General features: G+C 43.0%; 1 long non-coding RNA gene across 1 annotated transcript in view; it reads right to left on the bottom strand.

Moving 5' to 3' along the window:
• LOC136020544 (uncharacterized) overlaps positions 1-8,043 on the bottom strand; it is a 58,437-nt gene extending 50,394 nt beyond the window's left edge. Inside the window, exon 1 of the long non-coding RNA XR_010615399.1 lies at positions 7,870-8,043. This is a non-coding gene — a long non-coding RNA (uncharacterized LOC136020544). The remainder of the gene's footprint in view (positions 1-7,869) is intronic.
• Between the last annotated feature and the right edge of the window lie 13,243 nt (positions 8,044-21,286).

The raw sequence follows: 21,286 nt of genomic DNA, 5'->3' as shown, positions 1-21,286 counted from the left end.
ATACCACTTTGAGTGTTAAGCCATTACACAAATAACATAACAAAACAACCCTGCTTTCTGTTGTTGTCGGTCTTTTTCTGTGAAATGGCCCAACGCAAGTATTTTGTTGTTCCATCTCAGCAAAAGACACCAGCTGCGCTTGGGAGACAGAGTGCAGGCTTGTTCTCATGATCTCACCAGACCTGGGGCAGAAACCATGTTAATGTGATTGTCCACCTGATGGGTATCGTTGTACAAGTCAGTGAGGGGATAGAGGAGATTTCTGAACTTCAGTGTAGTAGGAATTCATCCGTACTTCTTCATAATAATACAGTATTATGTACTCACAGTATAATTACGTATTCATAGTATAATTAAACTCCAAAGTGAAATTCTGTGAATAACCCTGGCTTCCTTCCTGCTGTAGAAGTTGACGTTAATGATTACCATAGTAAGAAACAGCACAACCTGTGAAGCACGATCATGAAATAGCTGTCATAGCCACGTCACTCTCCTCATTCTTTGTATCTGTTCCAGGAGGGCTGGTAACATCCAAACGTGCCTGAGCAGGGACTTCCACTCTACTCAGGAGCTCATCTTTCCCTGGACAAGCATGGGAGCTGGGGCTGTTGCAGGGAAATGGCTTAGCAGGAGGTCTGCATTTTGCCAATGTTGCTGAGGTTGGTATCCCAAAGTGAGGAAGAGGAGTGAGCTGGCCTGGGGGATCTGCCACTCTTTCCTAGAAAATTGATAAATCTTGCAAATCTAACGACTTTCAGTGCAGGTTTCTTAAAGACATCTTTGAGAGTTACACCTTCTACTTCACATGGCTGTTGAAGAGAACTAGAGACCAAACTCTTAGATGTATTCTAAAATCTCAGTCTACCCCAAACATTTACTAATTCACTCACTGCCATGGGTTTTACATGACAGAAACACAACTCTGAACAACCCTAAAAGGGTGTTCTGGCCATGTAAAGACAATGATAGTTAAATCTTTTTAATTGCATCCTAAAAGCCAGGGTGAGGAGGGATCCCTGCCACACCACTGAGGCAGCTGAGCTGGGATCTTAGTGATGGGAAATGAGTGTGACTCAGAGCATCTGCCCCCAGATTGTCCCGGTGAGATCCAATCTCCTTCCATCCACTCTGCTGGGAGCCCACAACACTCATAAGTGAGGCACCCTGGCAAAATGTACAGAGTTAAAGTCAATTTTCCCAGCACCTGCTCCCCTCCCCAGTGGTACTTGGCTGGGGGTGAGTATTTGACAGCAGGAAGAAGTGTCTTCCAGCCTGGGAGTGCTACAGAGCAGCCCAGCTTTGTCAGAGATATTCTCTATCCAGAAAGATGTTAGTACTGATCAGTAACTTGATTTAAGTGATGAAAGAAAGTGGGAGTGATTTTATGCTTTCCCTTGCTTTCTACAGAAGGTTGCATTCATGACAATTGGAGGGGAAATCAGAGGTGGGCACAGCTGTGGTCAGAATGGTGGGACAGGCTGTGACTGCGCAATGAGCTGTACCACAAGGCACTCTGCTTACCTCTCCTGGTAAACTCAAACTGCATAAGGAGGAATGGTTCCTGTGCACCTCAGATTTTTCTCCCTCATTCTTTGGAGGAGGATGTGGCCTAGAAACCTCTGGTACACACCATGGGTGAAGGGTGTGCACCAGTGCCACTCGTTGAGTCAATGGGGGCGCGCAACAGATGCTGCACTGTTTACCTGTGGTCCATCAGAGGGTGAAAGGTGGACAAGTACCAAAGCCCCTTATGTGCCCTCACTCCCGCTGAGCTGGTCTGTATGCACCTTCCAGCGGGCTGTCACAGCCTTCCAAGCCATCCATTTATAAGACATCCTCTCCCTCTGGCACTTCCAGCATCCAGGATCAAGCACCTAATTCATAAGTGGGTTTGGTTTGCTTCTTCAGGCTTCTTTGGAAGTCCACAGAACAAAGATTCACTGATACACACAAACCGGAAACTGGTTTCTCGTATCCTTAAAAATCTGGAACACCCTTTCCCACTCAAATCTTTAGTAGCTACTTAGGAAACCAGCATGCACTGTCAGGGATTTTCTGGGTGAAGGACAAAGCACAAGGTCAGAGCTGCTCTAGGATGTGGATGGCAATAGGCTGGTGCAAGCTATGTGTAAAGTAAAACGCTTTCATATGGAGACAGACAGGACTGAGTTAGAATTAAAATGTACGGAAATGCTGCTGGATACGTGCTGCCTCCCTCACTTCTTCATGAGCTGCTTCCTACTCCCAGGACCTGTTTAGTCCTTCTCCCGAACTTAAATTACAAAGAGAATAAATGAATACAGAGCAGAAAAGCACAAGGAGCAGAAGGAGCTCAACCCCTTTTATCTCCATCATACGCCTTTTGGAGACAGGCTTTTGGCCTAGGTGCCAAACACCCAGAGATCTTCATTTTTGCTCTTCTGCTCTGCTTTGCTGTTAAGGTCTAAAAAGCAGATGCCTTTTGGGAGGCACTATTTTAGGGGGTGGGGGAGGAAGAAGGATTATGACAACACTTCTGCACTTTTTCAGATTGTGCACTTTTTATCCCCCTGCACAGTTCAGGCTATAAAATAGAGAAGAGCAGTCCTCAGAGGTAATAAATAGAATATGGATTTGATCCAGCATTTTAAGAAGAGATAGTTACACTTTCTGTAATGGAGAACAACAGTGCCAGGATGAGATACAAATAGCTGCAATAATTTTTGTGTTTTTAAGACTTTAGAAGAGAATAATCATAAATCAGGCTTTGAAAACTCAGTATTTTTACCCATAGGAAACTATTCCACAACAGCAAGTAGACCTGAGGGGAGATCGCACAGGCTGGGTTTCACTTATAAAGTGAATGTCAAATTTGAGTCTACATCCTCTTGCACATACCATCTGCAGTCACATTTTCTCCAGTCTGTCTCTGTACTCTGTGTTTAAGGAAACAACTGTATAGAAATACTGTGAATTATCCCTGTTGTGTGGAGAGGCTACACCCATCACTTATCTTGTTCACTTTGATCCTTCCTGCTGATCACTGTCTTGGTATGACGGCTCATTCTCAGCTATAGAATTACAGAATCACAGAAGGGTTTGGGTTGAAGGGACCTTAAAGCTCATGCAGTTCCAGCCCCTGCCACGGGCAGGGACACCTTCCACTGGAGCAGCTTGCTCCAAGCCCCTGTGTCCAGCCTGGCCTTGAGCACTGCCAGGGATGGGGCAGCCACAGCTTCTCTGGGCACCCTGTGCCAGCGCCTCAGCACCCTCACAGTAAAGAACTTCTTCCTTAGATCTAACTTGAACTTCCCCTGTTTCAGTTTGAACCCATCACCCCTTGTCCTATCACTACAGTCCCTGATGAAGAGTCTCTCTCCAACATCCTTGTAGCACCCTTCAGACACTGGAAGCTGCTCTGAGGTCTCCCTGCAGCCTTCACTTCTCCAGGCTTAACAGCCCCAATGTTCTCAGCCTGTCTCCCTATGGAGGTGCTCCAGTCCCTGATCATCCTCATGGCCTCCTCTGGACTTGCTCCAACAGCTCCATGTCCTTCTTAATTTGGGGCCACCAGAACGTGTATTTCTTAAGGCTGATGCTCAGATTGGCATCTAAGGGAGGAGGTATAGCTTTGATTCTTCATTGCTCTGCATCTGGTTTGGTCACTTCCACCAGTGCAACCTGGCGATGAACCACCACTCAGGCAGAGCAGTGAGTGCTTATATGAGATGCATTGGCAATGGAGAACAGAATGCTAGGAGTATTGATTTAGCATACCATGAGTGAGTTTTCATTGTTTCTTTTAGAGATGTTCACAAAGTTTGGTGCCAAGAGCAAAGAGAAACAAATTTATCATCCAGTGGTGGAAGAAGAAAAAAAAATCACCACTCTGGAAATTCAGTTTTACAAGCTTTTGTAGTATTAAACATCAAGGGATAAAGGAAGCAATATTCATTTTATTCCTTGCTATGGTGGTGGACATATATTAGCTACTGGAAGCCTCAAAGCACTACTTAAGGGATTAAAGACTGTGCATGCAGCTCAGCAGTCACTAAACTATTGCCACCCCTGTGCTGCAGCCAGGCAGTCATTAACATGGTCTTGAATACTGATTGGGATTTTCTGGCAATTATTTTAAATTGAAAAATACCAGTTGATGGAAATCACAAGTGGTTGATCTGAATGTTTTACTGTGGGAGGAAGGGAATTGAAGAGGAATATTTTTGCTTTCAAATTTACTGTGATTTATACTTCAAAAGCAAACATTTTGAAACAACACAAAAATATTTAAAATTTATACACCAAAACATTAAAAAAGTTCAGAAAAATTATTTGGTTGATATGATCTCAATCCTTCTGAGTTTCAGATTTCCATCTTTCACTCAGCATTAGGATAGGAAAACTCTAAATCGAGGATTGCTTGTGGATTGGAAAAACAGTTCCCTGCCCACCTCTCTTGGCAAACCACAACTTTTCTGTTTTGCTGCTACGACTTCAAAAAGCAACAGGCAATGTCTGGATCAGAGTTCATCTTCCAGCAAATGAGAAATCCTTCCAGGATATGCATTTATTCAGCAGTAGCATGGCCATGGCCATGGGAATGTTTTGAAAGGTGAGGTTTCTGTAATAACTGCTGTGGCTTCTTCACCGTGGGAAGGTAAGCGAGTGATAAACATGCCCTCTTAGTCCCTTCCACATTTGTGTTTGCTCTTCTGCAGGAGGAAAACATTTTTGTGACTGATTTTCAAATGGGAAATGGCCATACTATGTGATGCACAGCCATCTGATGCGACTGTGGGGGCTCTCAGCACACTGTGGTTTCAGTTGCTCTCTACCCTCTATGGTGTCTTGGGTCCATCTTTACCCTCTTCCCTTGTGAAGAAGGAGAACTCCTAGGAAAATTAAAATCCAAAATTGCAGCAAAACACCCGTCCTGGCAAAGCCTAGAAAACCCATGGAAAAGTGTGTTCAGAGGAGACAGCCTCAACCAGAACTGTGTCTCCACTATCTGAGGAAAAAGGCTGAACTCAGATATCTGGATAAGCACTGAGAAGACCTCAGCAAAGTTATTATTTCTGCTCTCAGAGCTCTTTCAAAACCAAAATCTCTGTTCCTTGATCTGAAAGAACTGAATGAAAACCATCTTTGCTAGTCATCTTGCTATGATGGAGATGGCCCTCACTAGTATAGTCTCACTATGCTTCACTGTTCCCATTAGGAAAAATTGAGCAAAGCCTTGGCGTCTGCCTAGAGTTGTCATGTAGCATCTATCCTCACAGTAAGCAAAGGCAATGGCCACAGTCATATTGGGAAAGGAGAAAATACCTAAGCACTACATTCTTTCTGGAGAAATAGAAACTATACTAGGGGAAAAGGTGGAGAAGGAAAGTTCAACATGGTCCTTTGAGCTCTCTAGTGTCCCTAAAGAGAATGAAAAGACAAGACTTACTCTTCTGAACAGGCAAGGTCTCTTTGAGGACATATCTGACCTAATGTCAAATGACTCCAAAACCCGATGTGCTCTAGAAATCTCTAGAGCTCTGATTCCAGGCTTGATTCTCAGGTTTTCAGTAATTTGCACAAAACACAACCTGTTTATTTGCAGACCAGACCTGGAAATGAACATATTATCTGATGAGGATGCTCTAAGTTAGCTCATGTTTGCAAGACGCTCTGAAAAGCAGGATCTGTACAGCACAGAGAAATCTAGGTGAGAAAGGACTTCCTTCTTCAAATGGAGCTTGACACCAGCACACCGACCTGGCTGGCTTGGATATCAGGGCTGTTCAGCCAGTTTGCTCGTCTGACTGCTGATCAAATCAGCAAAGAGCTGTACCAGGAGATGAAAGGAAGCAGAGTTTTATCAGGTGGTTTAATTTCTCTTTACCCATAACCAGTTCATGCATGTGTCTTTGTTCTCTCTCTGCCCCCACAAATGCAGAAAGCATCAATCCCAGAAATGTTTAGAATCAAGAAAGGACTTATTTTTTCCCTCTTTTGCCATCCCAGGATTTCAGACCGGGGGGAAAGGAAGAAGGGATGCAGGGTGTCAACAACAATAAGCAGGAGGGGAAAAGATGCCTGGCACTTGGAGAGTTCAGGCTGGGACAGTTTGATCTCTCCCAGAGCACTCTCAGTGCTTGAAGATCACTGCTTTTGACACGTTTCTCCGGCTGCTGAATGAGAGGATTTACTTGGGTGAAATTTAGGCCCGAGGGGGACATGAAAATCATATTCATAATTTGAAGTGACATGTGATTCAGGATTAAAAAGCTGGCTGGCAGAGAAAAGAGCTGAGGTTATCCTTTTGAGCTGTGCTAATGCAGAAAACTGTGTTTTTAATCCTGTTTTAAAAAGGCCTAGAAGGTTTCCAGCTGGGGCAGTTAGAATATAAAGAAGCCATAAAGATGAGGAATCCCTTTTTCAAAAGGAGGGGAAAAAAGAACCCAAAACAACAACAAAAGATCAAGTTCTGCTTTTGTTTTTCTCTGATAGCAAGTGGGTGAAAGCCAATACAGGAGGTATTTTTGTAACCACCCTTCCTTTGTCTGACTCCTCAAAACAGCACATGAAGCAAGAGCGGTCAGTGGGACAAGGCAGAGGTGACTGCAGAAGGAGACACTGGTGCTAAGGAGAGGGCTTTGAGGAGCAGGGGCTGCAGATTTCCTCAATCTGTGCATTCCTCTGGGGAGCTGGGGTTCCAGCAGTAGGTTCTTCTTTTCCTTCAACGTCCAGGAGCTCCTTGTCCCCTGCACAGAGAAGAAAGGTGGCCCCATCCTTGAGTTTCGGGTTCTGTAATTAACCTCTACTCCTCATGTCCCTTTTCCCACAAGGATCTTCTTTGTAGCAAGAGAGTGAACCAACATTGCTGCTTATTGTGCTTGTTATATTATGGGTTTAGTTGATCTTCCTCTAGATCCTTATTTTTATTTTTTGATTACCATTTTAGCTCTCTTTTCTTCTTTTCTGACAATACTATTTGACTTGTTTAAATAATTCTCAGTACTCTGAGCAAGAACTCACTTTTCTGTACAGCTGAAAGTGACAGTAAATAGTAAATAGATAGTAAATGATGATCCATATTCCAACAAGTATCTTAAAACACGACGTACTGGAAGTCAGTAAAATGCAGCCCGATGCAGTGTGCAGAATGAACAGCAACTTACACAGTCACCAACAAGCATGTTAAAAATGTGTTTTCCCATATTTACCTCAATAGTTTCTGAATTACTTGGGTTATTTCTCTTGTAATTTTGCAAAATTGTGTTTCACAGAGGAACTTTTAGGCTTAGTTGAAACACTGATACACTTGAGTTGATTTGGGTGAGACTTTTTGGCCTTTTTATGTTTTACTGTTTCTCCATTTCAAAACATGAGTTTGAATAGAATGAAAAAGTCACTGCGCTTCAAAAAATAACACATCATTTTCCTGATTTTCATAGTAGACTTTCACTCTTTCATCTCCTTGGAAAAAAAGACCTTTTTAATTGAGATAGCATTTTCTAATAAAAATCACCCCTGACAAAAATAAAGCAAACTTCTGTCCAGCTCTGTTCAAAGTCTATCAGTGGAACAAATCACAAGAGACCAAGGTTTCAACTTCCCTGTCCCTCAAGGTACAATTATTTCCTACAGTTCTTTTCCCCCCCTCTGGTAAACTCCTCAGCAAGACAAAAAGAAATGATCCAAAGCTAGAGGAAGTCAATGAGAGCTCTTGTATGTATTGACTTCGGGTTTGGAGAAAGCTCGGGATCAATAGGGTGCTATTATTAATCTAATAGCCTATATATAGAATTCAAGTGCGCCATCAGATGAGGTCTTTAAATCATCCTATGGAATCCAGTAGCAGCTTATTCCATTACATTTTCATGACTAAAAACGAATACTTACTATTTTATCTCTTGCTCACCCTGTTAAGGTGATACAGCTTCGGCAGGCACAGAGCCCCTCTCTCCAGTCTCATCCCTGGATGTTTCCATCACCATTTCTATCTCACAGGATTAGCAGTCAGGGCAGAGGGAAAACTGAACCTCTGTCCCAGAACTGGTTTCACTTGTAAGCTGAACACATCTGATATTGGATCATTAAAAGACCATAAACATGAAACCAAATGATGCTGTTTTTTACTGAGACACTTTTCAGGGTAGAAGAGCACTTTCAGTGTGACAGGTCTGGCTGCAGGCCAGCGGACAACACAATCCTCAGGGCAGTTTCGTTACCATTGCTGGGTACACTAAGAGTACATAGTGCATATCGTATGTAATCAGGGAAGCAACTTCTCCCTTGGGTTCTTAATAGATTTTCCTGCCTTAACAGCTTCATTGGTGTTTTATGTTTGTTTTCTTGCTTCAAGTGTTGGCACATCACAAAACAGATGTATTTGCCAATTGTTATCTGTATCTCTGTCTCCAAAAGAAACTGTTTTGGGGGACTGAAGGAAAATGACTGATTAGGTTGTATAGTCTAATTCTGTGCCAGAAAAAGATAACATGTACTGCACAATGCTGCATTGACTAAGGAGATTTTACTGTAGGTACTCAGCCAGCAAGGTATAGCTGAAAATGCTGTTTGGGGCACAGCAGAGGAAGTGCCCTCTTCTAGGATGTCTAATAGATTATTTGCATGTATGATTACCACAACTGTGGTCACAATTACAGTAATTATACGGGCAAATGAAACATGCAATTGCATATGCCCAGTTCTAAAAATCTGGGCAAAGGTAATTGCCAAAGACCACAGGGAGACTCTGTTCAGAAACAGAGAATGATCATCATCCCCAGGCTGTGCTGGAGGATGTGCTCGCCTCCTGCCTGGTGCCTTGTGTTTTCTATCTATCTCCTCATTGTCTGTCTTGGAGGAAAGTAGGCTGAATCCTGCCCTGAGTTCCTCTTGGACTGTATACCTAACCCAAGTTTCTGAACTGCTTTTGAAATCCAAAAGAAAGATGAACAAAGATGAGGCCAGCCTCTTTGGATATCGTTGTATGGATCTGCACAGGGAAGACACTATAAATAGGATCATCACACATTATTAACTGCATTCTCTGAGAAACCCCAAACCAGCTGAGATCATCTTTATTCATAGGAAAAAGTCCTAGGCATATTTGCAGAGCATTTCTCTAGGTTACTCTGGCCAGCATTACTTAACAGTTGTTATTTCACTGTGTGTACAGGAGTTGACTTTTTCTCTGACAGCTTCAAAGATGAGATTGAAAAGTTGATTCTAAGATTTGAAAAAGCATCTAAAATTACCTTAAAGTAGAAAAAAAACAAAAGCTTAATAAAAGTCAACCATAAGACTTTTTAAGAAAAATACTTTGGGAAATAGACTCACAATTCCATTGGTAAAAATAAATTTAACATTTTTATCTTGTTTTATCATTAACATTATCCAAGTTTATAAAAATTGAATTTAAAATGTGATTTAAAAACCCTTCTTATATTGTGTCGCCATTTCAGATCAGAGTGAAATCATACAATCATTGCAAAAAAATTTCACACAGACCCACAAACACAATCGTAGACATACCTGAAAATAACCACGAATCTGGTGATCAGAGTGCAATAAAGCATAAAAGACCAATGAAAAATCCTGAAATAAAAAGCACTCTGCTTTTGTAAGTATACAGTTATAAGAAAGACAGACCATTTTTTCTGAATATGTCATTTTTATTCTGTTTCTTTAATTTACATGAATAATTAAATTATATTCAAGCAATCCTATGCTCCTATGGGTTAGAAGAAAATGTACTATGAAACAAGATCAATGAATTAAATGCTGCAAATCATAATAGGGAGCCTGATCTGGGAGGAATGACTAGCCTGATTTTCAGACAAATATTGAAGGAGATACCTCAACATCAATTTATTTTTCATCCCAAACTTTGAATTATACAAATATCCAACTTAAATCTACAGTGAGGAAAAAGAATATGAGGGGTAAAAGTCCTAGAAATTCAGATTTTAATTCTAATAATTGAGCTCAGCTTCCAGTGCCAATAATGGTTTCAAAGTGAATGTTTTAAAACAAAATTAGATATTTGCTGCTCACTTCATGAAATATGTTGCACAGATACTTAAAAACTTAGTAATATGTTATGTGCATACATACACACTTTAACTAGACTAATGAAACGATATTTCATGTGGCCATGAGCCATCAGGTAATGTAGTCTAATGGAGACTTTCAGGAAAGCATTTCTCCTCCTATTGCTTGTTTTTCCACCCACTCATGTCCATCTGGCCAGCAGCACTAGGAAATGTTCTGCATCCCACTCTGGGCTCAGGGAATTGCCTACAGACAGCTTTTGCAGGGAAGTGCAATGTTAAATAACTGGAAAGCTCTTTGATATGAGATCTTGATGGTGCCCTTGAGCACACCCAGGAGTCCCACCAGTGTTGCCTAAGGCTGGCCAGCTTGGACTTTGTCTCTCCATGGTCTGGGGCGTACCAGCCTGGGTGCCACCTCAAAGATCCTTCCCCAAGCTTCAGGAAGTTTAGACTTTCTCTGAAGAAGTATTGTCCAAGGTGGATTCTTCCCACCTATTTCAGGACAGGATGAATCGTGCTTTGGAACTGTTCACCCCTCCTCTTTTGAGTTTGCATAGGTGAATAACTTAACCTGCAGACAGTGAAGCCAGGGGAGGTGAGTCCCAGCCAGGGATTCTCCTGTCCCTCCCCTGCTGAAGCAGCAGTTGGGGTCCCCTGCAGAGACCAGGGCAAGGGGCTGTACCCACCCCTTTGACCTCCTGCGAAGGAAGAGCACTGTATGAAGGTTGAAGTAAGTTACTTTGCTCGACGTTAGAACCTGGCCTGGTTTTCTGGCACATGACTCCTCCATCCAGCCGGAGATATGAGTCACCAGCTAAGCCCTGAAGTTACTAACGCAGCTCCATGTACAATCAAGTTGCATATTTTGCAGCATATTATCCTTTTTGGGTTTGGCAAAGCAAATCATCTCCATCGCAGGCAGAGTAGGAATTACGATGAGCTTTTCCCAGCTGGACATCTTGTAATCATAGCAGGGATAAAGAGTTCCTTGAGACTCCAGATCTTTCCCTGTCAGGCTCTAAGCCTGTCTCCAGCTCTGTTGAGCTTGTCAGGGTATTTATTTACAAGATTCAGCTAAAAATCTGTCCTGCTAGACTAAGCCAGGCTGTTTCTGCTTGTTCCTTAATCTCCAGGCTGCCTCCCTCCACATGTTAAGGGACACTTAGTTTGTTTAAGGCCTGAGGCAGGCGTAATTACAAAATTTAGGCAGAATCCTGAGCTGACCCCAAAGGTCTTCCTCCTCAGACAGAAATCATTTGTCATAATGAGCCTACTCGTAACCTGCTGACCCTTGGAGCTCAATTAATTTCACGCAGAAAAGCTGTTCACAGCCTCTGGAGCCTGCTGCAGGAGGGATTTGCACAGTGGTGTCTCCCACTCACACAAGGCCATGTGAGCAAATGGGATTAGAAATTTCTCCAGAGAGAACAATGAACAGTGATAGGGCATTGTTGTTAAAGCAGGATGATAAAATGTGGGATTTCTGTGTTTGGCTGCAGAGTAAATGTGTGCTCCTTAAAATAATCAATTAAATATGCAGAACGGCAGCTTGTGGGCACATGTCTTAATTTTGTGTGCCTTAAAATGCTTTAAAACACAGTCCTTTCTATTGAGAAGTGGTGCATCAAATGGGCCTGATCCGCCAGCCTGGTAGGCTGCTCTGCCAGGGTATATCACTGGGACAGAGGATGGGAGATCCAATAAGGGCATGGGAGACAATATGAATGACCCACAGTGGAAATAACTAGCTGGGGCAAAATGCTGCAGCAAAATGGGCAGACTGCTTCCCACGGGCAGAGCCAGGGCTTTTCTGCATCACACTGCGGTGAGTCAAGCAAACCCAGAACACATTTTGGAGTCGGACCGTTACTAGCTGAACATGAACTGCCTGGATGTGAGCTCTTTTTCTTTCTCATATACTGTCATAACCTCTGGATTTTTGTATTGTTTTGCCTAAGCAACAAACAAATTACAGCAAAAAATAGAGCTTGAATCTCAATATTTTTATATACGTTTTCTGGTCTTTGTCATCTCAAGTACTTCAGAGGAATGTCTGTGTAGTTCAGCAAGTGAAATTAAAATCTGTCTAAACTACCTAAAATTAGCTTTCTTGTGTAAGCTGGGTGTGGGGATGACAGGGAACAGATGAAAAGAGGGTTGAGATCTTTTAGATCAGGAGATATGCAGTCAGATCCTGTAGCAGGCTGTGTTTTTGGTTATATGAGAGGGTTGCACTGGGCTCACGTCTGTTGGAATAGATGTTAGTAGCCATAATAATAAAAATCTGGCATGTTCTACCTCTTGGCATGGTCCAGCCAGCCTATTTCATTAAGATGAAAAGCACAGTCAAGAAGATAATTCAAGAGACATCAGTCATTTTAGACAATACGAGGCAGTGATTTTTTTGTATCAAATCATTGAACCTGCTTATGCATTTGCGGGAATGCATGTGGCTGGACTGGATAATCCAAGAGGATCTTTCCAACAGCCATAACTATTTGCACTTACATAGCACCTTTTGGCCAAGGATCCTAATGTCTATAAATCTGTAGGCTTGTAGGTGAGAGCTCAGTAATGAATTTGAGAGCCATGTAATAAATTGTGTTTATTACGCACTTTCTTTATACAATGCTCATGATAGATTTGCACTAGAAACAACTCCTGGACTGTGCAAGCTCTGTTGTGAGCTCAGCTGCTCTCATCTGAAGCAGCCAGAAAGCTGTCTTAAGGAAATCCCCAGATGGCACAAATTGGCATTTCCTGTTCTTTACCACACAGTCTTTTGGCACAGGAGGAGGTAAGTGGGTAAAGCACAGTGCAGAGTGACTAAGCCATGCCAGTTAGTAGCTGCAATCACTTTCTTAGGTAAATCCAGTCAAACTTCTTTAAGTTATGCAAGAATGGGCTTTGGATGCTACTGGGCTACAGCCTCTGAGAGCAGCATGGTGGCCTCTCCTTTCTCTTCCTCCCATTTTGCACAATGAATAGGCTCACCATTTTGGACAGATACCCTATGGTTATATGTAGCATATTAAATAGTGCAGGTGTACAACAGCTTCAACACAGACCACTCTCCCTGGCTTGATATATTCCTGTTGTTTAGATTGTTTAACTGATGACACATTTTTCCCCTGGTTTGTGCACAGTCTGACAACATTCAGAAACTGCTTTTCCCCTGGATTGTTGTCTCAAGTGCTTCCACTCCTGAATATCATGGAAAATAAAAATAATGCATGTTGAGTGTGTGTAAGTGTGTGTATATATATATGATACATGATTGCTGAGCATTTATGACATTAATCTTCACTCACAAAGACAGAAGAGATAACTCATAAGTTATCCCTCTGCTCAACCATGAATATAAATGTCAGGCTCCTAATGGAGATGTTGTCTAATGAAATATCATGAATTATTGAATCTCCTGAGCCATGTGCAAATTCCATTTCTTCTTCCCTTTTGGGTTCAGATTGGGTATTTTTGGAGGTGATGCTATCAGCACTGTGAAGAGCGGATGGAAAGATTCTCAATGTAGCATTAACTATCTAATCTCCACCTTGTGGGATGCCTGGGGGGATGCTGGCTGCCCAGTCCCATGGCATTCATAATTAAAAGCATTCCAAATTCACATTAAAAACAAATATTTTGGAGACCTCTTCCCTTACGAAGCCAATTCAAAGGTGAAGCTAAGGCTGTAAGAGACAACAGCACGGTCTATAAATCACAGTGGTGTAATTAAATCAGTGTAAAGTGGATCAAGTTACTTTGGTGCCAACTCAACACACTTAAAATGGTTTAAGCCTTGTTTAAATAGGTTTAGCATCATTTAGTAAATTAATATAGACAAGCCAAAAATTCTTTGCAATTTACCATTGCTTCTGGCCTTGTCAGCTTGTATGCCACATTGGCTCGTATCATCTCCAAGACACACTTACCAAGGAGCAACTTATATCCGTATTCCTCCTTCTTGCTTTGATCTGCAAGATGGGGAGGGGGGGTCATGAGCGCTACAATTTGCATACAGGGAGAAAGCCCATTCAGCAGTGCTGTGCCTAAGGGCAGATGTGCACCTCGGAAACCTGGGTGGAAGCTCCTAGAAGAACTTCTTTCACTTTTCTTCCTAGAAACTCACAGCTCAGACAAGCAGCTGTTACCAGCAACAGTCTTATGTGCTCACTGACCTGCTCATGTTTTACTCCCAGGACCATTTCAGTCTAAATTGCACTTGTTCATGCTGCTGAGATCAGAGATTATTGTTAACCTGACCCATCTGAACTGAAAGAAGTTCAAATGCCTTCCCACAGCCAGCTCTGCTGGCAGATCTAATGCGGCAGAAAGCTCATCAGAAGCAGCTGATGCTGGTACACAAAGTTTCTTCACTCACTTCAGCCTATCCCTCTTTACTTGTCTGCTTGAGAAACACATCATTTAATTTTGCTGAACCCCATCATCTCCTGCAGGGCTGATCTCTTGCTTTCAGTGGAGAATTGTAACTTGCTGCAATCCCATCACTGCGCAGAATGTCTCAGTACGTGTAAAACCTGTGACAGATAAAGCTGAAGTTTCAGCTTAAGTCTTTACAAGGTACAAATAACCAGACAGATGATCATTCAGAGGGCTGTGCAGCTCACAAGGAGTGCTTAGGGACAGTAATCCCCCTAGCCCACCAACACATTATGCAATAGTTGCACTGATACCATCATGCTTATCCTCACATTTGCCCTGTGATGTAAAGATCTGTTATTATCCCCACTTACAGCTGCAGCACAAAGGATGAGGGTAGAATAAATGACTTGCCAGAAGGCAGATGGGGAGCCTATGGCACAGAAGATTATAGAAGCCGGGTGACCTGTGTCTTGGTTTGGCTCAATGCCCAGAAAATCTCCTTTTCTTCCTGCAGTTATTGTGCCTTCCTTCTGCAAAGTGGAAACCCCTATTGAAATCTCTAGCCCTTTAAGGGTACAGAAAAATAAAATCATCTAATTCCTGGGTTCAAAAAGATACAAAGGAGCCCTTACTTACCCTGTAGGCATAGGCATATTGCATGATTGTACTATATTTATGAAATGATCCAGCATGAGTAATGCCTGTATTGTGATGTGGTGCAATTTTGGCCGGAACATTACCACCAGTCTCTTTTTCCCATTGCCATGAGTCAGCTCAGTGTTGTATACCCAGGACACTGATGGTGTTAGTGGATGCTGGTCCTGATTATCTGAAGAAACCTGATGGCTGAGGCGCACCATTTGTGTATCAGATTGCGCTCTCCCTGCAGCAGAGATGTTTAATGACAGAGCTCTGCAACACCGAGCGTGAGCTCCATCACATCATCATCATCCACTGACGCAGGGGCTGCACTGGGTTGTTAAATTCCTTAAGTATTTATTGAAGCCAGTAGTGCCTCAGGCTCCATCCCCCCTCCACATACCTAGCTGAAAATTACTGCCAGCCTTTGCCACTGACCCTTACAGGAAGCATTGAACCGATCCCCCCTGACAAACACAGAGCAATGGCTCAGCCTTGCCAAATGACCCCAGTGAGGGTGGCTTGACACTGTAGGCAAGGATTGATTGCAGGTAGCAGGTGAGACCCTTTCACTTGACTGCCTCTGGGACCTGGCCAAACGCTCCATGCTTCGGGCAAGACCCACCATGCATGGGGGTAGGAGCCCCAGCTACTTTTATTAGGGCTGTCTGGCCACTCATTTTGTTTCTAGGCTTATAATAGCTGGGTGCGTTGATGCTTTTCCTTGAGCACAGTTACTGGGGAGCAGCAGAAGTGTTTCGTACTTCTCTGGGCAAAAATGAAAATGAGCACAATCCCTCTGCTTATCACCCCCCCTCCTCCCTGACTGCCTCTGCTGCGACTCCATCGATCTCTCATGAAGATACTCCCCATTTACACCACCGTCCAGAAAGAGAGAATTTGATTTGAGGTAATTGTTGTCCAATGCAGTCAATCGGGCCTCTATCCAGTGCTTTATGGGAGCAATATTACAGCGGTAGTGATTCTGCTGTTGCAGTGGATTGCATCAATATACGCTGGAACTGATGTGTTAAGATCAGGAAAGTGACATTTACTGCAGTAAAGGGAGTACGTATTTGGCCCCAAATTTAGCTGGGAGTCGAGAGACATAATTCTATCTTCAGCTGGAATCATTTATCCCAGCTCTGGCTTTTGCCAAGATAAATAAGAGCTTCTTCATTTTCACATGTTAATGCTGTTGTGATGAGCAAAGGGTTCGTTTATTTTTTAATCGCTGTTTGAATTAAGCTCCTGAAATCAGGGAGAAACCCAAATTGTAGGGACCTCAGTTTGCTTGATACAGTTCTTTATCTGCTCTCTGTAGGCTAATGGGGGGGGGGGGGGGGGTGGTGGTGGTGGTGGTGGTGTACATTTCTTCCTAATTTATATTAAAATTAGATAGAGGACAAAGAAAAAGAGAGAAAGAAAACGCTTGGTCTGAATCTGGTTGAGGTTCTGAATCCCAAATCAAAGGAGTGAGGCATCCTCTGCAATAAATGTTTTATGAAGAGCACACACAGCATGGTAATGCCCACAGAAATCTGACAGTTTTCTCTGCTTTCCCTCTCTCTGCTCTACTTTCCCATCTGTGCCTGAGGTCACACAATTGAGCCTTGTTGCGCCTGTCCTTGCCTGTGGTCCCTGATTCATCATTTTTCAGACATCACTTCGCTCTGTCTGGAAGAAGCAAGCAGGAGAGACACAACTTTCCCCGATCTCCTTGTCTCTGTTTGTATTTCTGCTTCCAATTTACTTGCTGCTTTTTCCCTTTGTTTGCCCTGGTTTTCCCTTTGTGTTTCTTTTCTCTGCTACCATTTCATTGTTTAGTGTCACTTGGGTGGAAAATGGCCTCGCAGTGTGTTGGGAAGGAGGAATCCTCGTATTGAGCAACCCTTACTTTTGCAAAAGTCTGTACATTTCCCCATGGTAGGAAACTTGTGGGTTTGAGGTGCCTGGAAATACCCTCAGGAGTTCAAATGCCTCTCGAAACAGGGCCTATAGCTACCCCACATGTGTTAGTTATCACTCATGGTAAGACTTTAGAGAGGGAACAGCTCACTGCTTCTGTGGATCTCCAGTGTATCATTATCCAGCAATCTCTTCACTTTGTTTAGGAATCTGGAGCAAGCCTTGGCTTTGTTGGCTTTTAACATGCTTTTCTAGGCCCAGAAACACCATTTTGTTTCCTTTTTTCAACACAAAGGATGTTGAAAGGATGCAAAGGATGGAGAATCGCCCCATCCCTGGGTAGGTGGGTCCTGTGATGCATTGTCTTTCCTGTCAGAAATGTGCTCCTGTTTTCCTGTTGGAGGAGGCCAAGTCATAGTTATTACTTTTAATTTTAATTCAGCTTTATAGGAACCCTTTCATCACAACTAATTGAAAAAGATGAGGACTTCCAAGTTTTTTCCCTCAGCCACTTAACCACACAGTGTAGAGTGGCAGAGCACAGAGAGGATTCTCCATTGCAGTTCTGCCCTTTCTGGAGTTTTGCTTTAACTCTTCCCCTTTTCTGCATCAGACGAGGACACAGATTGCACAGACCAAGTTGCACATAAACCCCTATGCAATAAACCTACCTCTGCCACCGGGCCAGGAAACCTCATGCTGTAAACATTCCTTCAGCATGGCAGGGTCCTGAGTCACTGCCTGACCTTGGCTCCCTCCCCAGGCCCCCAGCCCAATTCACATTAGTTCCACAGTAAGCTAATGCAGCCTTCTGGACATATGTTTGCAAAGAAATAGAAATGTAAACTCAGTGTATTTATTGCAAATGACAAATGAGTATAAAGCTGAGTAGAGAAATTAGCCAGGAAAAAAAGAAAGATGTATCCTCCAGGAATCAGATCATATTTGAGTCTATAACTGGATCAGACAACCACAGGCAGTGAAACTGCAGAAATCCGTTGTGCACTGAAGAGCTGTATGATACGGACCTGTGGCTGCTCTACTCAGCCTCTCCTGCATACTCTCTCCTTGGCCACTGAAACATTGTGCTCTCCTTCAATTTGGAGCTAAACGAGTTTTAAAGAGAAGGCAGTGTGAGTATGCTTGTCCAAAGATTGCCACGCTAGAAATCGCATGTTATTATGAAAGCTGACTTTCAACACATGAGCAAGGTCTGGGGCAGCCTGTCCAAATGATTTATTGACGGGTCAACATCTCCACAGCCGGCACTGCAGAGTGGAGATTCTCAGGCTATTGAATATTTTATATGCACTTGATGAATTACATTTTTACATGAATTATACCAAAAGGATCAACTAATATCAGCCTGTGTTAGGTTCTTAGCTCTGCCTTGAGATCTGCTCTGTGAGACACTGCACCTCTGAGCTTTTCAGATCTATTTCCCAATGTGAGACATTGATTTTTCCTTTCCTCTGTACTTTGTCTCACCTGCTCAGATTAGTCTGGACTTTGAGGATGTTTTATATAAATATCAGCAAAGTGTTGTCCCGTGGTCTGTCTCAACTTCCAGGAAAAACCTCAACAAAATCCCAATAATACCTATGAAGGGTTGGTTTTTTTTTTGCCATCTTAGGGATTTTTTAGTTTCTTGCTTGTGTTACTCATTATTCTTCATAGGAAATCAGTGCCTTAGCTAACAAAGAAGCTGCAAAGATTTTCATTTTTAGTTTTGTTGTAATTAATAAAAGCCATACTATATATATGAGCAGTGCTCTTCAGTGAGCTGAAAATGTGATTACAGTATGAGCTCACAGGGCCATGGGCTGAAGAAGCCAATAAACTGGGATATGAGGATGGAGGAATCTGAAAAGTGGAAAAGTGGAAGGATAGCAGTGATTGCTGAGACAGGGAAGAAAAATGTTTGTCCATTCTTTGCACTGAGACCCGTGAGAACCCTTGATATTTATTTGCAAGTGAGATGGGCTTAGTATTTTGTAATCGAAAAAATGAGAAAGTCCTTGCAACCACAATGGACAGAAAACCCCAAAGCAGGGTTAGGACTGAGCACTGAAAACACACCAAGCCATTAGGTAATGCTCACAGAGGTTTCCTTAGAAGTGTTTTTTGAAGTCATTGTCTGTGAGAGGGAACAGTGAGCATTATAGAAGATGAAGAAGTATAGGAAAGAAGATAGGAAGAGCAGAATGTGAGTATTCGGGAGGTGGGAAAAGAGGAGATACGATCACTCAGGAGCTGCGGATATAAGGAGCAAATTGACGCAAAACAGCAAAAGGAATAAAACCGAGGTGAATCACAGAGAAGCTGGGCACAGATTAAATAAAACAGTGTAAAAATTGTAAAAAGATTTGAGGGATTTTTGACCTAAATGGGAAGCGGTGAGAAGTCTGCAGAGAAGCCTGAACCATCCTAACTCTTCTCTCTGCTTCTGGGCTTCTACAATAAACTGACTACAGATGGGTTCCTACAACGTGTGGGTATTGGTTTTCTCTGGAATTTATGAGATTTTCGACTTACTGTCAGAGCAGGATTTCCCTGTGCTTTTTATAATTTCTTATTTTTTACTTTTTCTCAGAGCTGACTGGGTGCATGAAGGGCACATAAAGGTTTATTGAGTAAAAGCCCTAAATGCTTGCAAACTTTTACTATTCTTCCAGGGCCTATAAATATTTTTCTCAATCCTTCTCTTCAAGGCAATAAAAAATTAGTTTAGAGGTTAGCTGTGGGACATTTGACATGAGTCTGGCTCTAATCTCATTTTGAGGTTAAGGGAAGAAGTAGAACTGAAACAGCCCAGGCTGCCAAAGTATTGAAATTGGTATTAACATGCTCCTGTCTATAGGCCATACATAACAGTGACATAGCAAGTTGTATAGATGGTGAAGAGGCCAAGTGCATTAGATAGGCACTGCCCTCTCTCATAGGCATTGCTGAGGTTTGCATTTTCAGTGGAGTGGTCTCCTTTTTAAAGAGCATGGCTTACACCCCAAAATATGGCCACACTCTGAACAAACCTCACAGAATCGAGTGCCAGTTGCTGGGTGTCTGGGGTGCAGCTGGGGAGTCAGAGGTTCAGACACCCAGCTTTGCAGCCAGGGATTATTTTCTGAGTGCAAAGATACACAAAAATGAAGTTTAAAAAACAAAAATCCAATTAAAATTTCATCTACTTATGCCACTAGCAAGCCAGGTCTTGCTACTCCAAAAATTGAGAGTATAAGGAGGTACCTTCACACCAAAGCTATCTTGGTCACATTGATAACAACCTGATTCCTAGATTTTCACTTCTGTCTGGCCCCTAGGTATCTGTACAGTTTGCTCTGAGCCTTCAGATAGGGCTCTGCTTGGCTGTGCATCCTTACGGCAAATTTAGGAGATGTTAGGAAAGCACCTGAGGATAATTAGTCCATGACCAAAAGGTACAGATCCATTGCACAAGACCCTTCACTTCCATATGAGGGATTTATGTGATGGATATCCATGTGGCATCTCATAACCACTCCCCATGTAGCTGTGCTAATTCCCTGTCAGGGTAAAGCAAATGAATCAATGCATGTTGACTTACAACTGCTTGAAAGCTGTTCCTGGCCCTAGAGCAGACATCTCTGTCTCCTTTCCCTTTCCCCTCCCTCTGGGTCTATCTCTTCTTGGTTTGCAGCCCTAACCTGGCAGAACAGGAATTGTCCTTTCTGTCTGGCAGGTAACCTGTGATACCAGAGCTCTGGCAGGAGTAACGGTGTCTGCCACTGCCTGTGGGGCAGGAGGCTTCACTCAGGTGCCTCCGAGAGAGGGGGCTGCGCTGAGGACCAGGATGTGCCAGTTGGAAGTGAGCTCAGCTTTCCCTGATGCGTAAGTCAGCAAGTCCACCACCCACGCAGGAAGCAGAGCTCTGCAGCAGCGCAGCCATGTGAATCTCAGCAGTTCTGGTCTGCGAGGGTACATAGGAAAGCATTGTTGGTGTCAGTTTTCCCGGACTACCCCAGCTTGTGAAAACCAAAGGCAGGCACCGATGCTCCTGTTCCGGAGCGGCTGGTGCTAGAATGTCTGCAGCTTCTCCTTTCGTCAGCGTTTCACAAAAGGGCCATGAAAACAGGAGAATTTCATGGGAAAGCTCCTGAGGCCTCTCAGTCTGGAGGTGGTGGGAGGCTTGCAATAACATTCATTTATTCAAAAGACTGTTTTGGAGGTAAACCCATTTCCCATGTAGATGCCTACACTGAGGCAGAAAGAGGAGAAAAGTGTCAGCCGCACAGGGGGCTTTTAATATAAGAAAGTCCATTTTTAGTGAGAAAAAATCCAGTTATCTTTGA

This window comes from Lathamus discolor, chromosome 11 (assembly GCF_037157495.1).
Source record: "Lathamus discolor isolate bLatDis1 chromosome 11, bLatDis1.hap1, whole genome shotgun sequence".
In the NCBI taxonomy this organism is placed as follows: domain Eukaryota; kingdom Metazoa; phylum Chordata; class Aves; order Psittaciformes; family Psittacidae; genus Lathamus; species Lathamus discolor.
The sequence above is the reverse complement of the archived record's forward strand: the minus strand, read 5'-3'. Positions and strand labels throughout refer to the sequence as shown.